This window comes from Ailuropoda melanoleuca, chromosome 9 (genome assembly GCF_002007445.2).
Source record: "Ailuropoda melanoleuca isolate Jingjing chromosome 9, ASM200744v2, whole genome shotgun sequence".
NCBI lineage: Eukaryota > Metazoa > Chordata > Mammalia > Carnivora > Ursidae > Ailuropoda > Ailuropoda melanoleuca.
Genome location: NC_048226.1, coordinates 87,094,797 through 87,108,043, shown reverse-complemented (window position 1 = coordinate 87,108,043; position 13,247 = coordinate 87,094,797). Strand labels below are relative to the sequence as shown.

At 51.9% G+C, this 13,247-nt stretch overlaps 1 protein-coding gene across 4 annotated transcripts in view; it reads right to left on the bottom strand.

Annotated features, from left to right (window-relative positions):
- LOC117795019 (zinc fingers and homeoboxes protein 2) overlaps nt 1–13,247 on the bottom strand; it is a 165,709-nt gene that overhangs the window by 78,976 nt on the left and 73,486 nt on the right. The window lies entirely within an intron of this gene.

The following is a 13,247-nucleotide window of genomic DNA, read 5'->3' as shown; positions in this document are numbered from 1 at the left end:
CTCAAGCTTCCAAAGGGACAATGACAGCTCGCATTGATGGTGTCCTTGCTGCATCTTTATGTGAGTAGCAGCAATGCACCGGCTCTGGAGGCAGACAGCCTGTGTCCCAGCCCCAGCTCCACCATGGTGGGACCCCTGGCAGGTCACTCTCTCACTGAACCTTAGCTTCCTAGCTATAAAAATGGGGTAAGAACAGGACTTCTCTCAGAGGGGTTTTGAGGATTACAGGAGAGTGCTAGGAGCATTTCCAACTCACAATCTTAGTCATTAATTTTAAACTCGTTTACTTCTCGTAACAACCCTATCAGGGAGATAAGATTCTCTCCAGAGGCATGGGGAGTTAGGTGAGTGACATATCCAAGGCCACACGTCTGCAAGAGGCAGAACAGTCCCTAAGGCTGAGTTGGAGATCCGTGGGGGGAGGGGGGTTCCTGCATTCCACACCTGGCTTTGTCACTCTGAGAAAGTCAGTTCAGCTCTCTGGGCCTCAGTTTCCTCATCTGTGAAGTGGGAATAATGCTAGTCCTTCTTGTTATGAGAAGTATCGAGTATAACATAAACTCGAGGTATTGGGCTACTATTAAAAAAAAGATGTGGAAAAAAAGAGAATTCCTTAGATAGACCTTCCTTTCATTTGACATATATTTCTAGACAAATTGCCTTTAGGGCAAACCTTGGGTACCAAGTTCTCCAGGGAGGCACATGGCCAACCTTGAGTTGCCAGGGCTGTGCTGCCCCTGCTCCGTACAGAAGCAGCTTTGGACAAGCAATGCATCTGAACCAAGGGCTGCTGGGAACACACCAGGTCCCCTTTCGTTTGCTGCTGGGTTCTACTCGTCACCGCAGACACCGTGGATCAGGGGTCAGGTGTGATGTTGACGACACAGATGCTGACTTAAATGCCATGCATCGAGGACTCCCTTTGAGGTCCAGGTCACTTTGTAGCTCCCGGACTAGAAGAAATTATAGGACTATTCCAAGTTTGTCTTTGAGGATTCTTCCTCCCAGATGGCTTGATACTTTCATCTGGTGGATTTTGGGAAACATGTTATTGGTGGCAATAACAGTCCTGATTCTGTATCCCTCCCTGTGTCCTCCACTTGGACACATAACCTTGTTGAGGCCTCCCACAGTGACTCTGGCCATGTGACTTGTGTCGGCCAACTGGATGTGTTAGCAGACAGGATGCAAGCCAAGGCTTGCAAAAGAGTGGGCCCCCTTCAGCTTGCACCCTTGCTCCTCGGCCGCTACCACGAGAATATGCTGGGGCAAGACAAGTGCAGGGTTAACCATGTGTGGAGCTTGATCGACTCACCCCTGTTGTCCCAGCTGAGGTCATCTTCGATCAGCCAATCCCAAAGATCTGGGTAAACCCAGTCATGATCAGCTGAGCCACTTAACCTTTAAGTAACCTCAGGTTCATGAGTGAACCCAACCCACGAAGGCTAACTCTTGTAGATTATGAGCTAAATAAATGCTTCTTGTTGTTCACCAGTGAGGTTGGTGGTTGGTTGTTATGAAGCACTATGGTGGCAGTAAGTAGCAGATACACACAGATCCATATGTACGTATTAAAAAGTATAGTACGCTTTGGCTTTGGTTATAATTTGCTACACAATCGAAACCTTCCTCTCTGCTTTTGGAGATAATGGTGCAAAATATTTCCATTTTCCATATATACACCCACTTAATGCAGACACTGTCACATCACGCTGATGAAATCTTGATCCAAGAACATGGAAAATTCGAATGGCTTTTCTCTCTTATGTCTCATGGTTCCTCTTCCAATCCACTTATTTTAAATAAAAATCCAAAGTATATTTTAAATAGATATGTCCTATTTGTTTAAGATGAGCTCCCATTCCACGTCAAGAATCTGCCCTTTGGATAGTCAACCAGGCTGTGGTTCTCCTCCAAATGTGGCTGCTCGAAGCACTTCCGAGTCCTCCTACTTAGGACTGCTCTTCTGCCTTCACATCCCATCCTCTATCCATGCAGAGGCAGGAGCCTTCAAGGAACATACCGCGGCCGCCCCCAGATGGCCCTTCAAGGGGCCGCCAGTGGGGCCCCTGTGCCCTCCCCCCCCAGCACCACTCATGCCTTTTGCGAGGTGACAATCGCAGAGCAACTGCATTCCCATCCCCTCTTACTAGTAGCCTCACAACTTCAGGCAAGCTCCCCAGGCCCTGTGAGCCTCAGCCTCCTCGTCTGCACGGAGAAGGTAACGAGAGTAGCTAGCTCACGGGACTGCCGTGAGGCTTAAATGAGATAGTACGGCGCCAGCACACTCGGCATTGTGCGAGGCACAGTAAGCCCTTGATAGATGTGACTATTATTATAATTGTATGCATGGTGCCATGGGAACCTGAAATCCTAGCGAGCAGTTATTTAATACTTACCATGTGCCTACTGTTTTGAGTATTTTAAGAACTGTTTTAGTGCTTTTTATACGTTTATTTCATTTTTTAAACCTCATGACAACAGTTAGGTTGTCATATAGGTAGTGTGATCTCCAGTTTCTGGATGAAAAAAAACAGAGGCACAGAGAAGTTAAGTAACCTACCTAAGAGCACACAGCTAACAGATCACCATGATAGCCCTCTCCCCTCTCCCTACTTTATTATAGTTCTTCACCCATCCTTCCCATCGGGCGTCTGGGAAGTGTAATTAATTTGTGCCTTCTCCGTGCTTAGCACATGTCAGACCATCATATTAGTGGAGGTTGCCACAGAATGTTCTGTGTCCCCCTGGTCTTTTCTCTTTCGGCATTGGCCCCCTTGAGGGCAGAGGACTGGGTCTTCGGATCCCTGCACCTGCTCCTTCCTGAATCGGCCGGGTGGGACCAGATGGTGCCTTGGAGAGGAAACGAGCTCCTTCTCACAGTGGCACACACATGCTCCGGGCTCTCCACACGCCGTCTCACAATCCAGCTGGATTCAAGACACAGGAAGCAAACAAGGCTTTCAGCAGCCTCAGGCGAGCAGGGGTGAAATTAGTAGATTGGTGTACAAAGAAGCGTTTAATAATGCTATCACGCTACCCGTCCTCACCGAGCCGTTGTGACATTCTGCATTAAAGAAGTGACGAGTCTCAATTGCTGCATGGAACGGAGGCCTGGCATCACGGTGGCTCCCAGCCCCCTGAACACTTGTATTTTCTGGCGGCAGACGGCATGCATGCAGGGATCGGGGGAAACTGATGGCTTCATACAAAAATGTCCTCGTAGACCCTCGAAGCCCTTTGTAATGCTCGCCTGTCGGGAGCATCATTTTTGTTAAATATTAAGGAGCTGTTTGTTGAACTAATGTCGTCATGGTAACTGGGTGGAGGGAGGGGTGCTGCAAGAGTCTGGTGCTGCCGAATTATAGCAGATTAATCACGTGCGTGGTGTTCTTTAATGAGTTTCCCTGTGTGCCTCCCCATAACGATGAATGTAGAGGACCGGGGACTTGGGGTTTGCCCCCGCTGTCACCCTTAAAGACGTGTTCCCTCACCAGTTCCTGGTGCTGTGCTGTTTGGGGGCTGGCTGGCTGGATAGACGGACAGATGGACGGATAGATGGATGAATGCCGGAACCACAATTTTACATGTTCTCCTCAGAGCTGTTTCTGCCCACTCTCCCATTCGACAGTGGGAAGGGCTTTTGCCAGAGAGTTAGGGAAAGTCAGAGAGGTCAGGGAAGTAAATGGGGGCAGGTACAGCCAACGGTTTCCTTGCCTGAAAGGAGAACTCACGGCAACAACATGGGGGCAGAGCAGATGAGTGTAGACTCAGGCTGCCTGGGTCCAGATCCCAGCTCCATCTCCTCCCATGGGGTCACTCAGGAGGACTCGAGTGGCCTGCTCTCCCAAGCAGCCCGTTTCCCCACATGTCCGAGGGGTCGTGACCACGCGTGCTCAGAGGGCCAGGGAGGGGATTAGAGGCGAAGCTCTTACCACGGCGCTTGGTACGTGCCCAACCACATACTGACCATCACCCCCAAACGGCCACCACCATCCGGAGGAATAGCCCCAAGAGAGGCCCCGCAGTGCTTTACACAGTCTAAAGGTCTAACTGGGCCCTGCCCATCCAGTGCAGGGTCCACACCCAGGTCTGGTCAACTCCACCGCCACGCCGTGTTCTCTCTGAGGTCGGCAAACTTTTTCTGGAAAGGGCCAGATAGTCAATATTTTAGGCTTGGTGGGTCACATGCAGTCTCTGTTTCATATATATATATATATAAAAACCATTCTTAGCTCACAGGCTGCTCAGAGATAGGCATAGTTGGCTGATCCTTGCCATGCTGTCTTATGAGGAAATGGGAAAAAAAGGAAAGCAAAGTGAAAGGCGATGCATACATGGCTTCTTCTCCCACTAAGAGCAGGCTGAAGCTACACATAAAAAAGAAAAACTTAGGTCCAGGAATTTGACTTTAAAAATCAAAATAAGACCGCCCTGGTGATTCCTTGCAGTCCTGCAATGCTCATTCCAGCGTTTACGAAGGGAGATGTAGAAAAGGAGGGTGACCCAGCCAAGATCACATTGCTAGTAAAGGACAGAGCTGGCACCTAAGCCCAGGGGTCTGGCCCCCGACAACTTCACCACCACCCCGTCCATCTACCTCCACTTCGTCGAGAATAATCTCTATGTTCTATTATTCCGAGACTCCGGACACCCTCCACCAGCTGACTGGTAAAAGAGCCAGACTCTGGGGTCTGGCCGATCTGTGATCCAGTCCCAGCTCTACTGTTACTGAGTCTGTGACCTTGGAAATGATGAACTTTTTGGTCTTCAGTATCCTTGATGGTAAAATGGGGGCTATCTGCTGCACCCCCCCGCGTGGTTATGAGGTTAGCAAATGGCCTTGGACGTGCCAAATGCCGGCCAGACGTCACAACAGTTATGACAATGACGGTGGCAGGCAGAAAAATAGCCCCCAGAGATCCTCAAGCCCTGATCCCCAGAACCTGTGAATGTGTCACTTTAAATGGCAAACAGGAATGAAAGCTGCAGATGGAGTTAACGTTGCTAATCGGCTGACCTTAGAATAAAGAGAGTAACCTGGATTACCTGGGTAGGCACAATGCATCACAAGTGTCATCAGAGGTTGAAAAGACAGGCCCAAGAGTCAGCTTCAGAGTGATGCAGCAGGAGGGAAACTCAACTGGCCATTGCTGGCTTTGAAGATGGGAGAGCTTCAGGAATTAGGGAAGCTTCGAGAAGCTGTGAAAGGCAAGCCGTGGAATTCTCTCCTGGAGCCTCCAGAAAGGAATGCATTTTGTTGACACCCTGACTTTAGCTCAGTGAGACCTATTTCAGACTTCTGACCTCCAGGACTGTAAGCTTGTGTGGTTTCAGGCACGAAGTAGTTTGCTACCACAGCAGAAGGAAAGAGATGGAAAGGAGAAAGCCTCCTCAGCGGGGAGCACCGCCTGAAGCAGAGAGGGCATCCTGCACAGGCTGGAGGGCGGGAGCAGGCCTCCTCGGTATGCTCACTGGTGCTGCTCGACCCACAACCCGGGGCTGAGGCCTGGACACGTGACCCGACCCCCTCCGCTCCAAGACACTTGCTGGGATGGCCACCAAAGCAAAGCCCTCTTTCTCTGGGGGTTGCTGAGAGAAGTGGCTGGATCTTTGGGGGAAACCTGCCTAAGAGAAGCCCACACAGAAGAAATCTGAGTCTCGAGATGGAGAGAAGCGATGCCTGCTGACATTGTTTAGATCCAGCTGGGCTCAAAGCCAGACCAGCTCAGACTTTTCAATTACATGAACTGCTTTTTTGTTTTAGACTTCCATCAATTTGAATTAGATCTCCAGCTTGTAACCAAAAGTCTGACTAATATAATCAAATATCCACTTAAGTACTGTTACCTACTAGTTTCAACTGTTATCATTTCCTTGGCCAATAAACTTTGGGCTCTGGAAGAACACGGAACGGGGTTTAGGGCAGGGCCCTAAGGCAAGGTGTCAGATGGACAGTAGGGGAAGGTGGGATGCCATCTCTCCCGTTCAGCTCAGATACGCGGAGTCTCCCCCTGGAGTAGGAGCAAGAGGAGCCTCAGGAAGGAGCAAAGAACCCCTCACACGCTACTGAGTGGGAGTGTGGTCTGAACCTGCACCCGGACCTGTGGAGAACCACACACCCCTAATGGGGTCTTCATGTCTAGTCCGGCAGGGCAGAGGGCATTTCAGATCAATGGTAGCTTGGTTTCCTGAATGAGTGGTTCCTTCTGGTCTTGCCTCTTAAATGCCAATAGCGTCCCAGGGTTCTGTCCTCTGCTCTGAGCTGTCCCTGAGAGAGAATGCAATCACCCCATGGCCTTGCCTTGTTCCTCCGTCAGCTGTCTGTCCATCTTCATTCCTCTCCAGTAGGCCCAAGGGATGTGGCACATGCCCTTTGGTCATGGTGACAGTTGCCCACGTTGATTTTTCACAGGACAATGAGGGTGGGGTGGGGACTAGGCCACCGTTGGGGAGGGTGACACAATTTGAAAAGAACCCAGCTAATGGTCCTCTCTTCCTCTCCCGGGACTATCGCCATCAGGGTGACAACCACTTGCCTATATATGGATGACCCCTGAATTAGTCCATCCCGTCCTGAAATTGCTTATGCCCATGTTGGACACTCCACTAGGATGATGACACAAATGCTAACATGAAAATTAATAGCAAGACCACTGCCAACGTAATGCAGTGCCAGGCACAGCCCCTGACACTAGTGTACGGACCTGTACAGCCTCTCACGCAGCTAGCAACTGCGTAATCCCCATTATACAGATGAAGACAGAGGCTCTGGACAAGGAAATGACCCCTCTAGGGTCACACAGCTAGTAAGTGGCTGAGTCAGGAGTTGGGTTCTGCCATTCTGACTCCCAGTTCCACCACCGCTCTCTCCCCACTGCCTCCCAGTCCCTGGGCGTCCCACGAGTGCATCAAATACTACATTTCCAGGGCCTTCTGAACCACCTGGCACATTCTCCCTCTCTGTTCACTGCCTGGGGCTCCCTCTTGACTCCCCTGTCCTCACTTTCTGTGTTCAACACCAGTCAATGCGTTCTCTGAAGTGGTACCCTGGGGGCAACTCCCCCTCGCTCCACCCCTGCTGTGACTGTCCCTCCACAGGACCACGCCTTCTCTCCAGGGCCAGCTCTCCGCTGCTGACTCCTGACCACGTCCATCTGTCCAAGCATCCGTCCTGCCTTTGTTCTGTCTTACCTGCAGCCCACCGTCTGCACTATGGCCATGTCACGTTTCTACACAAGAGACCGCATCGTATAACCTGCTTCCTGGTTCCTGCAGGTGGTCCGATCCTGAGCGTGGCGTCTGAGGGTCTCTGGGCTTTGACTCACCCCAGCTGGCCCATCTCAGCCGCCACGTGCTCCAGGAACACCGGACTTTCGGCATCCTCCAAGCGTCCCAGACTTCCTCTCCCTTTGCACCTCTCTGCGTGCTTCCCCGGCCTCCCTTTCTGCAGAAATTCTTCCCCTCCCTCAGGCTCTAGCTGACAGCCTCCCTGAAAAACCACAGGCAGAGTGAAGGACTTTGTTTTTGTGGGAGGGAAGCTCATAGTCTTGGTGTCAATCAGGTGATCGCAGGACACACCGACCTCTGCACTGATTGACTTACTGATTTTGATTTACTAACTCTGGGCCAGCCCCTGTTCTAAGCACAATCCCTAAACTCAGTAGTCCTAACTACCCTATGGGGTGGCCCATTCTACAGATGAAGAAATGGATAGACAGAGAAGTTAAATAACTTGGTCAAGATCCGGGGCTAGCAAGGGTGAGCTGGGATTCTAACCAAGCCAAGTGCATGGGCTTCACGACCCTGCGGTACTGCCTCACTGGGTGCTGGGACCGTAAGGTCCATGGGAATCCAGAGAGGGGCCAGGAGCTTCAGAGGAAGCTGCAGGATGTACTGAGGTGACACCCCTGGCTGCCCGGGCCTCCAGGTGACAGCTCCTCAGGTGAGCCTATGCTGGCCATGCCCTCTGACCTCAAGCCTCCCCCCCAACTGTGCCCCCACAACACTCTCAGCCCCATCCTCAGGAGCGACGAGACGAGGCTGGACAAGGATGAGGAGAGGGACCCACAGCAGGGCCATCACATAGGGAATGGAGGCTCAGGGGGGAAGAAGGAGAGGGAGCGTGAAGGACACACTCCTCTTTCCCTGCCCATGGGGCCCTGGGCTGACTGCTGGCCAGGCCTTTCCCTGGGGGGGGGCGGCAAAGGAGGCTCCTCATGCAGGGGAGCAGGGCATGGGCTGCACAACCACTCTGCTCCAGGCCTCAGGAGAGAGGACGAAAGAGGAGCATGAGGTTGTCCAGGCCAGGGCCAGGGAAGATGGGGCAGAAGCCCCAGGAGGCCAGGATAAAGGGTGTGCGTGCACTTGTCTGCTGCCCCCTTAGAACCTCTGCTCTCGGCCAACAACCCAGGAGTCCTACGAAGGCTCCTGGGCTTTCCAGGCCTGCCCCCCACCCCTTGGCTCCTGTGACCAGGGGTCTGGCCCCTCCAGCCATGTGGATTCCTCTCCCTGCCTCATATAGATTGAACTGGTCTTGATGTTTTCTTTTTTTAAGTGAGAACTTCATCTTTCTCCTGAAGATTCCCAGGGGCTAAGGCTGAAACTGGGGTTCCATTTCAAATGTCTTACGCATTTTTAACAAGTAGATCTGTTCCTTTGGCATGGCCACACTCAATTCCCTTGATATCAACCTGACATTTGACCACCTTTGCTACCCTGACTCCCTGTAGTGGGCGTGGCACTTGGGTTTGACACTTGCTGAGTTGAAGGGAAGATGTGGGCACGGTCTAGTCACTGTGTGGTTCGGCATCCTCTGGACAGAACTGTGACCAAAGCCTTCACGCATGTGCCTGTCAGGACCCTGGAAGCATCCGCTGCTCCACCCAGGGGACCAAGAGTAATTCAAGTTGAAGGTTTAAGTGGACCTTTCCCATTGAAAAATCATTGAGAATAAAAAGGAAGAGCCTCTGAGAAAACTAACAAGAGTCATTTGAAAAGTATGATGCTATTTAAAAAAAATCTATCTGTAACAGCATTTTCTCGAACATATTGTAAGAAGAAAGCTATGCTTTCAGGGGGACTATAGATAGGAGGTGGTACGGGGGAGAAGAAATAGCAGGTTTCGGACCATCTTTTTGTGAGCAAGATCGCCGGCGAGGTCTCTTCCGCATTTTATCTCACTTACTCTCCCGGATGGCCCTGTGGGGTGTATTATTTCCCCATTTTACAGATCAGGAAACTCCGGGAAAATCTAGTTCTGGACTGTTTTGTCTCATCTTGTGCATAGAATTCTGCAAAAACAGCTTATTCCCAGCGAGTGCAGCCAAGTCTAATTCAGATTCTCTGGCAATTTGAAATAGAAGCCAAGCTGCCCATTGAATGATTTTCTACCTCAAAAACACCCTGCTTTCATTGGTGTTTCGGTCGTATCCATCGTCAGAGCACAGAGTAAGCGTCCTAGGCGTACAGGTCAGGCGCGCTCAGCTGTGTGGTCAGACTTGCTAAGCACAGGTCACTGTGGTGCCCTGCACTGCTGCCAGTTAACTAGCTGGGAATTCATTTGATTCCATTCACTGAAAGGCAACAGACCTCCCGTATGCAGGAGACACCCAAAGATGAAGACTTGCCACTTACTTGGGTGGCTTCTAACATGGTCCGGATAATGGAGTTGTGCTGTGCTTTGCCTCTCAGATGCAAAACAAGGCTGCTGATAGAAAAGCCTGACGTAGGGGGGTAGGGAGTGAGTGGTCTTAGAAATTGCTTTGTGCAGGGATGCCAAAAACTGGCCCGGATGCTATAAGTCCTCTTCCTCGCTCCCTCAGCAGACATCACTAATCCATTGCAGCACACTATTTCCTGGACATTCCTCGGAATCCTTCTCAACACTCTTCCCCTGGAAGCCATGAGCAATTGATTGGAGCCCAGAAGGTGAAATCTATTTACCATCCCTGCCCTAGCCCAGGTACCTCATCTAAATAGGTGGCACAGAGGTGAGAGAAGGTGCAGGCATGACAGAGCCAGGGACTGGGGCTGCTTTCCTCTGAATGCTTCCCCTTTGAAGCTGCCCAGGAAAGCCCCTCATCCCTGGCCCCTTCCTACTAAAGGGAGAAGTGAAGTGGGGGTCACTTGGCAAAATGTTAGACATTTTTTAAGATCCCGTAGGCACAGGGGTAGTGCTTGTGCCCTAAATGATTTTTTTTTAAAGATTTTCTTTATTTTTTCGGTCAGAGCGAGAGAGAGAGCACTAGCAGGGGGAATGGCAGGAAGAGGGAGAAGCAGGCTCCCCACTGAGCAGGGAGCCCAATGTGGGGCTCGATTCCAGGACCCTGGGATCATGACCCGAGCCAAAGGCAGACGCTTAACCAACTGAGCCACCCAGGCATCCCTGCCCTAAACAATTTTGGCTCACACTACAGTCCTGCTATCCAGAAGGGTCACAGTGCGATGGGCAGGGGCGAAAGGGAGGCCCCTGGGCAGGCTCATTCTATAGTCCACGTCTACTACTAATGCCTGATAAATGTCTCAGGCAAGCGCAATTCTTTTTAAAGGTAAAAGCAACAGCAAAGAGTTTATTGAAAGGGAAAGTACACACTCAAGAAGGGAGTGCGCACAGGCTCTGAGAGGGAGCCGCCCCAGGAGACGTGGGTCTCACCTACTTATAGGGAACTTAAAATGAGGGGCTGAATATTCATGGGAGGGATGGGGGATTTTCCCCTTTAGTGTGGAGCTTTGGGGGACCTTGCCCATACTTACTTCTGGTCACTTGACACATGTGTTCTAGAATCTTCTGCAAGCATATTTTGTGCCCTCTAGTGCCCCTGGTGGAGGGGTCATTCTCGGTCATTAAGGCACTTACACGCAGGTAAGTCTTGGGTCTTGATACAAAGAGCCCGGCGTTTTTATTCTTTACTTAGGTCCCTGACTACTTGTAGGCTGACTGCAGCCTTCTCTGTTGCTTACTGCCTGACACCCTGTTTTGAGCCCTGTTCCCTCATCCCTATGCTACCCTGCCTATAACACCATTGCCCTGCCCCTCCGCACACGTGCTCTCCTTTTGGTCCCAGGCTCCCCACACCTGCGTGATACACAGTGTGGTGGGCACTCCTTGACCCATGTTGGAGACACGGGGCTTGCTCTGCCTGTGGCACCTGGCCCACACCTGAACAGCCCGGAGCGCACCCAGGGCGAAGGTACCCCGCCCTAGACAGGGTTTCAAGAGGTGGCCACTTGAAAGTGCCGGCAGTATGTCCCCATTTAGCCTGCCTAGTGTAGTCTCCCACTTTTCCAGCAATCCCAGCTGCCTAGGTGTCTCTTAATGGTGTGTACCCAAACCAGCCCCCAGGGGCCCTCCCCGGCAATGCAGTCTAGACTCTGCTAGGTCTGCCTGGAGGGCAAATATGGGCATTTGTGGAGTGTGAGGCTTGGACTTAGGCAGGTGCTGGCTACACCCAGTTCAGGCAAGTGCCATTTTTATCTGAACCCTGCTACGAGTCCTGGTGTGGGAGGCGGTGCCTTTTACAAAGGGAAGCATCGTTCTGAGACTCAGTCTCCCAGCTGAAGAGTCAGCCAGACCTCACTGGGGAGGGCATGGGGAAGGGGCACTGGCTGTGAGGCTTGAGCTCATGCCACCCAAACTCAAGTCTTAAATGATTTTCCATCTGCATCAACAGAATCTTTCTTCTGTACAGTGCTTTTCAAGTTGTTAAGATCATTTCTGGAAGAGGAGGCTCGCCCTGGCTTTCAGTTCACTGGGGGACAGGGAGGTCCTGAGAAGTCAGACCACTTTCCAGGAGGGCCCCCAGCAAGTAATAAACGGCCGAGCAGCCCCTGCCTTTGGACAGGTGCCAGGTCTACAAGGGCCCATCAGAGAGAGCGGGGGGGAAAATGCAGCCGCCTTCTCACAGCATCTCCATTTTAGAGAGTGGGCTCAGGGGTGCGATCTTTTCCCTGTCCCCCATCCCTCCAGGTAAGCCCGGGCTTCTGACTCCCAGCCCAGAGCTCTGTCCTCTGCCTCACGCTGTCCCAACACTGCACCTTAATCCAGGGTCATGCCCCACGTGTAGAATAAGAATAGGGCTAATGTTTATTGGGCACTTACTATGCACTGGCCCAGGGCCAGCTGCTGGACAGGAGTTAATTCCCTGACTCCTCACAGCCACCCTATGTGGTAGGTGTTATCAGGATCCCACTATCAGCCGAGAAGACAGAAGTATATAAGGTCAGCAACTTGCCTACGGACCCGCAGCTAGTGGAAGACGCGGGGTTTGAACCTGGGCCGACCGACTCCAGGGGCCCTGCTCCTCTTAACTAGACATCACCTCCCTCGGTGCCTCCCCATTGCTCTTCCTTCCAGTCGTTTGACAATCACTTACTGAGCACCTACTATGTGCCGGGTCCTGTGAATCAAAGATACAGCCCCTGCCCGCAAAGGCCCACTCCTGCTTAAAGATTTGCCAAGAAAGCATCAAGTGCTGGCTCAAAGGTATTGCTCAGCCCTCCCCTCCCATTCCTTGTCTCCCCAAACCGCCCCCCCCAGCCCCTCACAGCACTCAGGACACAGCTGAACAGACAGCCTAAGCACAACAACTGTCAAACTCAATTCTCATCCGTGCTGTCAGTTTCTTAAAGAAAACCCCATCTCTGGCCTCCCACGGCACCCTGCCCTCAGGGGCCCTTGATAAATATTTACAGCTGCAGCTGACCCAGGCCCAGGGGAAGAAGACCCAGGCACAAAGCACAAAGGAAGCCTGGGGGATCATGACTTCGACCTTCCCATTCACAGTGGGTGTCCCTCCTGTGCAAATTCCCCACCTGGGTCTGGGGTGCCATTCTTCTCACGCCAGCTTGAGTTTGTGGTTCCGGTCTTGCCAAAGGGCCGCGACCCCCTTAGGAAGCCACCGTCACTGTCCTCCCACAATGGGGGACTGGGGGAATCCTGCCACAGTGTTCCCCATGCCTTTTTTTCTGGTCTGTGTGGCCTGGATCAAAGCTCTCGATGGTAGGACTAGCTGGTTAATCTTTTGGTGGTTTGTGCAGGGGACAGGCCTCCCCAGAGCCTCTAATCAAAACCGCCACCATACGCGGGGAGTTGCCCACCCCATCATGTACGTGAGGTGCCGTGATGTGTGTCTGTCCGACCGTAGCTCGGGTACACCAGAGGCCAATGGACAACAACGGGTCTCAGGAAGACCCAAGGGTCATCTCATCCACCAACTTCCGAACAGTTTTACGGCAGAACCCCATCA